The sequence below is a fragment of the Cornus florida genome, unplaced genomic scaffold (assembly GCF_030987335.1).
Source record: "Cornus florida cultivar Cherokee Brave unplaced genomic scaffold, ASM3098733v1 CherokeeBrave_3.0.0_Hap2_Chr02, whole genome shotgun sequence".
Taxonomy (NCBI): Eukaryota; Viridiplantae; Streptophyta; class Magnoliopsida; order Cornales; family Cornaceae; genus Cornus; species Cornus florida.
In genome coordinates, this window is record NW_026775572.1 from 65190635 (window position 1) to 65198385 (window position 7751).

The window sequence follows — 7751 nt, forward strand, 5'->3', positions numbered from 1 at the left end:
AGTTGTTAATCATGGATTACTTGTAGCTTGAGAATTGATGCTTGTTTGGGACAATTGAATACTATTTAGTATACTTGAACTTGTATACTTGCTCCGTGAGTTTGACTTTCATTTAGTATACTTATGCCATGTATACTTGCCTTATGTGCATTTTGTTGAGCTTAATATACTTATGTTCGTATACTTGATTTATGAGATTTCCATATAAAATGTATACTTGGGTAATATGCTTAGACATTGTGTGACTTGTCTTAACATGGTTTAGTATACTTGGAAATGTATGATTGTATGTTGTATAACATGTTTCAACATTACTTAGTATACTTGAGCATGTATACTTGTATGCCATTGTTCACTTTAAATTGCATGGGTAGCTTAGGATGCTCCCTGAGTCTCACTTGACATAGACGTTAGATGGCATGAGTTCATTTAACATGTTTCAGCATAAGGTGATAATTTTGTAAAATGCTAGGTCGATGCATGCTCATCTCCTACGAGTAGCTTTATGTTACTCACCCACGTAGTGGGGACATTTTTCAGGTACAAGGACCTTGATTTGGGATGCACACTATGCCATGGAAGTTTCGTAGACTTAAAGTATCATTTTCATGAAAATGTTGGCATGAAACCCTATTTGTAGCCTTTTATGTAAAAATGTGTATATTTGATTCCATATATGTAAAGTGTACATAATAAGTACACTCTTTTCAATGTACTTGACATGTATTATAGGAGGTCGGAGGCCAATGACATTTTAGGTCGGAGACTTTGTTTTATCTTTCGCTTCCGCATTTCGGACCCATTACCGGGTCAACTTTTAGGTATCACTGACGCACCGGGTTAAAATACTTGGGCCGTCACACTGTATTTCAGTATTTATTTATTAATATTAAAAATATATTTAAATTAGTATAAAAAGAGTTTTTAGAAGAGTTTCTATAAAGCATTAACAAAAATTACCTATTTATTATGAATTTTTAAAATTATTTTTTAATTAATATAAGGTGTTTGGAAGAATTTCTATAAAACTCAATTTACCTATTTATTATGAGTTTTTTATTTTCTTAATTAATATACTTGTAAAAAGTTTCAGTATTTCAGTATTTTCAGTATTTATTTATTAATATAAAAAATATTTAATAATTAGTATAAAAAGAGTTTTTAAAATAGTTTATATAAAACACTAACACAAATTATCTATTTATTGTGAATTTTTTTATTTATTTTTAATTAATATGAGGTGTTTGAAAAACACAAATTACCTATTTATTAAGAGTTTTTTTTTTATTTTCTTAATTAATATTAGGTATTTAAAAGAGTTTTTATAAAACTCTACCACAAAACACATATCTTATTATTTTATTTATATATATATTTTTATATATTGCCTAAAGTTTTATTTTCTCTTTTTAAAAGAGTTTCATTGATTTGTTGAATATTATTCATTACTAAATAAATATTAGTAAATTGTAATAAAAAATTTATCATAATTTTGATATTGTCTTAGAATTTTGAAAATACACCTATCAATAATTGAATTACGTTTAAAAAGTTGAGATAAAAATTATAATATTTATCTCTTTTACCTTGTGTTAATTATGTTGATTGATCATTTAATAAATCAACCTGATTATTAGTTTAAGAAGTTAATTTTAATCATTATTTTAAAAAATAATTATTTAATTATCTTATTAAATATTAATTTTAAATTAAATTATATGTATATGCTTATTAGTTTCAAATGTTATAAACTGGGGCAACAAATGTTAAAATATATTATACAATATAGGGTAAAGTGCAAAAACCCCTGTCAACTATGTTCGAATTCGTAAATAACCCCTTGAAGTATATTTTGTGCATAATACCCTATGAACTATCATATTTTGTTACAAAATGCTCTAATGTCTAGACTATATTTTATTAATTGACCATAATATTGCAATTTCTTATTGGATTACACTAAATCTATTTTTCTTATTGAAATAAATTATGAAAAAAAAAATCATACTAATTTGATGTCATATTCTGCATTAAATTTGCCCAAATTTCCCTTTAAATTTTTTTTAAATTAATTGTTTAAATAAAAATCTTAAGTAGAAAATTTTAAAACAATTTAAATAATTTGTTAAATTTTCATGAATAAATTTCCTTAAAAAGAAAGTATTTTTATTTAAGTATTTTATTAATTTTTCATCAATATATTATGTGAGGACGTGTTCCTTTTTCATTTTTCAGTATTTTCCTTTTTCGTTTATTTTTTTCGGGATCGGGTTTAGTCAGACCAAATTGAGTCAAGTGTTCAGAAATAGTTCCCAACACTTTTTTTTTATTTCATACTTGTGTGTTTGACCTTCGTGTCAAATCGAATTTGTGTTGTATTTGTTTATACTTTACCTTTTGGTGCTTAGAAGTATTTGTGCGATTTCTTTTTAGGGGTATATGCGAATATCTTCTGGAGATATTTTTATTTTGGGATTTTAGTGCGATTATATTTTGAAGATATTTTTATTTTGGGGTTTTAATGCGATTATCTTTTGAAAATATTTTTATTCTGGGGCAATAATTATTTTTTGAGATATTTTCAGTTGGGGACCTTTGTGCAATTAATGAAAGTTAAGGCAATATGTCTTATTTTGGGATATGATTCTTGTACAGGATTCTTTTTAGTATTTTGTCGAGCCATATGTTCTTAGAAATGCATTTCAGACATTTTCTCCCATTTTAGGGTTTTTGATTCCTGGAGTCGCCGTGTGGGTCTAGGACGGATTTTTCTGCTCAGGACTTATTTTCAACGTCATTTCTTTTGTTGTTCATTATTTTTTATATCGGTGCTTTTACATTTACGGTTTTATTCCGTTTGAGCGCGTTTCAATGACTTTCACTTTTCGGGGTCGTGTGGGGTCCATTCAGGCGATATTTTTGGAAAGTACAAAAGAGAGAGAGAAATCTGATTTCTCTCCCTCTTTGTTGATTTTTTTTTCTCTTTTTAGATGTCCTTTTCTTCTCCATTCCATCTTCTTCTATTTTGATTCAACCTTTGTCGTATGAGGGTTTTGTGATGGCCTTGGTACGGTCTTGCTTTTCATCCAATTAGATTTTTATTTTGCCCATTTCTGAGTTTTTGGTTTGAGCTCGGGTTTGGATTTTGGAGTTGCCAGAAGAGGATTAGTTGTTCTCCTCGTTGTTCCCAACTTAACCTCGAAGTTTTGTCACATTCAGAATAGTTCTGTTTTGGTGTCATTTGAGATTTTCATCTTAAATTAAGGTTGGGGTGACTTATACTTGTAATTTGCATTTTCTTTGAGTCTTTTGGGATGTGGGGAGTTGTAAAGCATGTATATTTGCTAAATGGAAATATGAGCCTAGTTGTTTACTTAATGTCTGTTGATGTTTATAATATTTAAGGTATAGAATTGTTATTATTTTGCCTCAGGCTTACATTGGGTTTTGGAAATGTCAAGCATGATAAGAAGTGATGTGTGTGTCACTTTGGGCATGGGTATTTGGTTAATATATATTTGCCTAATCATGTTTTGTTTGTAGATAATATCATTATGGATATTTTTGTGCATATGTGTTTTTATGCATTTAGAGGATTTGGTTAAGTGTCTACTTGTGTAGTTTAGACATCCTTGTTGCATTGAGATTTTTTTCATCATGTGTGAGTCATGGTGTGTGTGTCACTTTAGCCATGGGTTCATTGTGGTTATCATTGGGTTCATGGGTGCATTGGGTGCATAGCATGATATTCATGATATATATATATATATATATATATATATATATATATATATATATATATATATTATCTGATGGATAGATGTTATCCATAGGGTGCGAAAGGGCACTCATTTGTTTATAGGTGCAAAATTTGATTCCAACACAACATCATTTTGTATCGTGGAGTTAAATGTGTGAGTTGCATCATAGTGAGGTTCTTGGGTTGTGTTAAGTTCATAATTCATGGGATCATGCGGATTTCGTTACGGTTATAGTTTCGTGTTAGCTATTATGTGATAATGTGCCTTATTCAGTTCATGGTTCTTTGTGGTTATTATTTGACAACTTGATATTTTAATGCATGATTTGATTATGTGACTACTTGAGTTGAGTCGGACTATTATGCTTCGGAAATTAGAGTTAGGGTGTATGATCCCCTTTTTATTTAACGAAGTTTAGGCTTAAGGTTGTATGACCCTTCATCCTTGGGATGCCGAGCATTCTTGTATGTCCTTGGGAATTCGAATAACGCATTTACTTGTATAATCTATACCCTACTGAGCGGCAGTGGTCACCCCCTATTATACAAACATTTTTCAGGAAAGAAGTCACTTGGGACGACAATCGGAGTTGATGACATGTTTTGATTCATTTGCGTTTACATTTGTCGTATATGTAATTCAATGTATAAATTGGAGTTATATACTCAATAATGTATTTTACTTTTTTGGAATTGTAAGCCGGTATTTTAACCTTGAGTATGTATGTTTATAGTATTTCAAAACAATGTAAATGAGGTTAAGGCCCACTTTTCATTCTATGTATGTTTAAAGTTCCATTTTTGCATCCAAATGTTCAATTTTGATATTCGGGGGTATTTTCGTCCATTCTATGCTTTACCTGGAATTGACCTTATAGGCCTTAAGGATTATTTTGGGTAAGGGGAAACAATGTACCAAAGATTGAGTGTTTTTTTTTTTTTTTTTTCTTTTTTGCAAATTTGGTTACGGTTACTATTCATCCATTTTTTTTTTTTTTTTTACAATTAAACCGACCACTCCGAGACATTCTAGGGTCATTTGGGTGTATTTGGACAGTGCATATTCAATTTAGACCTTGAAAAACATTTTCGGGAGCCTACTTTCAGTCGTAGGGCAGAATGTGCAGTTACTGTTCATGCATTGGATATATTTTTCACCAGAACTTGCAATAGTCATATCTCCCTCATTTGAGATCCAAATTAGGCCATTATTGAGTCTAGACTCAAGGATTTTGAGTTAGATTTCCAATGGTATCAATCCCACTTTCAGATTCCATTTATACTGAGAGATATCTAATTTTAGTGGGACAGTGTCGGGAAATCACTTGGCCGGGAGGGGGTATTTTTGGAAAACCATGACTAAAGGTCTTTGAACCTCTTGGGATGTTATGAATTGATTAGATTCGATTGAGTACTATGATGTTTCCAATTTTCAGTATTTTTCATTTTTTTTTCAGGAATTTTGTCGCCGCAAGGGCATTTTCGTCTTTTCACGTTTTGCGTACAGGATTTTAGTTGGGTTTAATTGCATTTCATACTTTTTATTTTATATGAATAATGTAGCATTCCTATAGTGGTGCATTGCATGTATTTGTGTGGTGTGGATTATAAGATAAAAGAAAAAGGGAAAAGAAAATGATAATGGTGGGACCCACCACTATCGCATTTGTAGGCTAAAGACCACATTTTTTTTTGGTCTCTTATCTCTCACTCTCCCGTAGCTCTTTCTTCTTCCTCTCTTTTCTTCTTTATTTCATTTTGTTTTGCAACAAACTTTGAATCAAGATTACTCCTTCAATATTTGGAATTTTTAAGTGCCGTTTGCGGCAAAACAGAGAGCACAGCGAGCTCTACGCGTGTGTACCAGCGATTCCAGCTTTGAGCCTCCCTAGGAATTTCGAAATTCTTGACCCACTTTGAGGGTTTTGCACAATTAAAAGGTAGGGGTCTTTAATCCATGAAGTCTTGTGCTTTAGTGAGTTAATATACTTGAATTGTGTCTTAGAATGCTTAATTGTGTTGATTTTAATTTAAAATGACTTGATTAAGATATGTGAACATAAGTGGATGTGTATTAAATAGGTTGTATGAAAAGCATGCTTAATTTGTATAGAATCAAGCCAATTGCTTAGTTGATGTGTATATTTGCTAATTGAGTAATTGTGGTATTAAATGATCTATGTGAAGAACATGTCTATGTGTTGATTCTTTATATGCCTATCATGCTAGATTTTATTGTATGAAAACATGTTGTAGTTCATTAAAAAAATTCTTATGAATTGTGCTTTGCCAATTAAATTTTGAGTGATTGTAGAATGATAGGCATAGACATGACATTGATACATTCATGCATTGACATTGGGCATAAAAAAGGGAAGAATTGTTTTGATACGAAAAAGGGGAATTTTGGGAAAGTGTTTTGATGAAACGGTTTTATGAAAACTCGGTCGCCACGGGGTCACCAAAGGGCCGGTAGGTTAATGTAACCTAGAGGGAACTAGGGAGACTACCCTAGTGTGGTTGAGCTATCTAGGCCCCATAATGACACTGCGGAGGTACCAACGGTCATGGACAGTAGCCAATCCTTCTCTCGGCGCTGAGGTGGTACCAAAGGGGGTTACATTAACGGTTTAAAAAGTGATGGATTTGAAGGTTGAAAATGGGGAGCAACATCGACATGTATTGCATTACATTGCACCGTATTGTTTATGTTGAGATTGGATATGATGTTGTATTTTTCGGACATGGTATGATCCTGCTTCCTATTGTCCTATTTATTGTTTGGATTTACGGGGACACAAGAGACATGTCTTAAGTGTCACCTGCTGAGCAAATTGCTCACCCTACATACTTAACATTTTTCAGGTCCTAGTAAGGAATTGGCGGATGAAAATCCACCACAGTCTTGAGGGAACTTGAATGGACATTTTGGAGATATTTTGTAGAACCTGAATTCGTTTTGTAAAGCTCTTGTCATGAAGTGTATTAAGTTCATCTGGTTTGTAAATAATAGTGTAACTCGATATTGTAAACTCATTTTGATGTAAATTGTTCATGACGTAAAGTTTAAGTTTGAAACTCATGTAATTAATTTCAATGATGTTTTATATGATTACGTGTTGGTAATCTAGCCTATGACCATTAAGTAGCACATTTTTTATTGCATAGAACAAGTTTGGAGTAATTGCTGGGTCCCCATTCCAATTTCCTTCCTCCTTCAAAGTGCAGCACCTTAGTTTCAGCTCCAAGGCTCGAGGAAGCCATTTCGGTCGACCGAACCAATGGCCCATTCTCAGCATCTCCTATTTTGGTCGACCGAAAAGGGATTCAGTCGACCGAACCTTTTTCAACTCTCGGGATCTCACCTTTTGGTTGACTGAAAGGTTATTTCAATCTACCGATTCTGGAGGATCTGCTTCGGCCGACCGAAGCTTCACTTCAGTCGACCGAAGTGCTTCTGTTTAGGCCAAATGTTCTTCCTCTCCTATTTTTTTTACTCCGGGCTACTGGAATTTCATTTGAACTATTGTGGATGCAAAGTGATAGTCCTAAGGGTGGTGTATAGATACATGCCATGAAAAATTTAACGTAGTTGACCTCAGGTTCGAGTTAGGACCCGGCTAACGGTTCGGATCTCCGGGTTTGGGTCGTTACAAGTACACTTAATTTGATTTGTTTTGAGTCAAATTTCTCCACCTTGGGTAAAATGACCATTTTACTCCTAGTTCCATATTTTATCCGTTTTGATCTTAACTTTCGCTTTTGTCTTCCTATTTTGTCTTGAGACTTTTTATGAGGCTCTCTTATTTTCCTAGAGATGATACTTACCTCTAATGACCTCTTCTTTGTTTTTGTTTCGGCATTTCAGACTCGATATCAGGTTGGGTTTAGGATTACTCACTAACGCTTCGGGTTCTTGAAATTTGGGCCGTTACATATTGTGTAAAAAAAGATGGTATTTTTCTATGGTAAAAAAATTTAAACTGCGTAT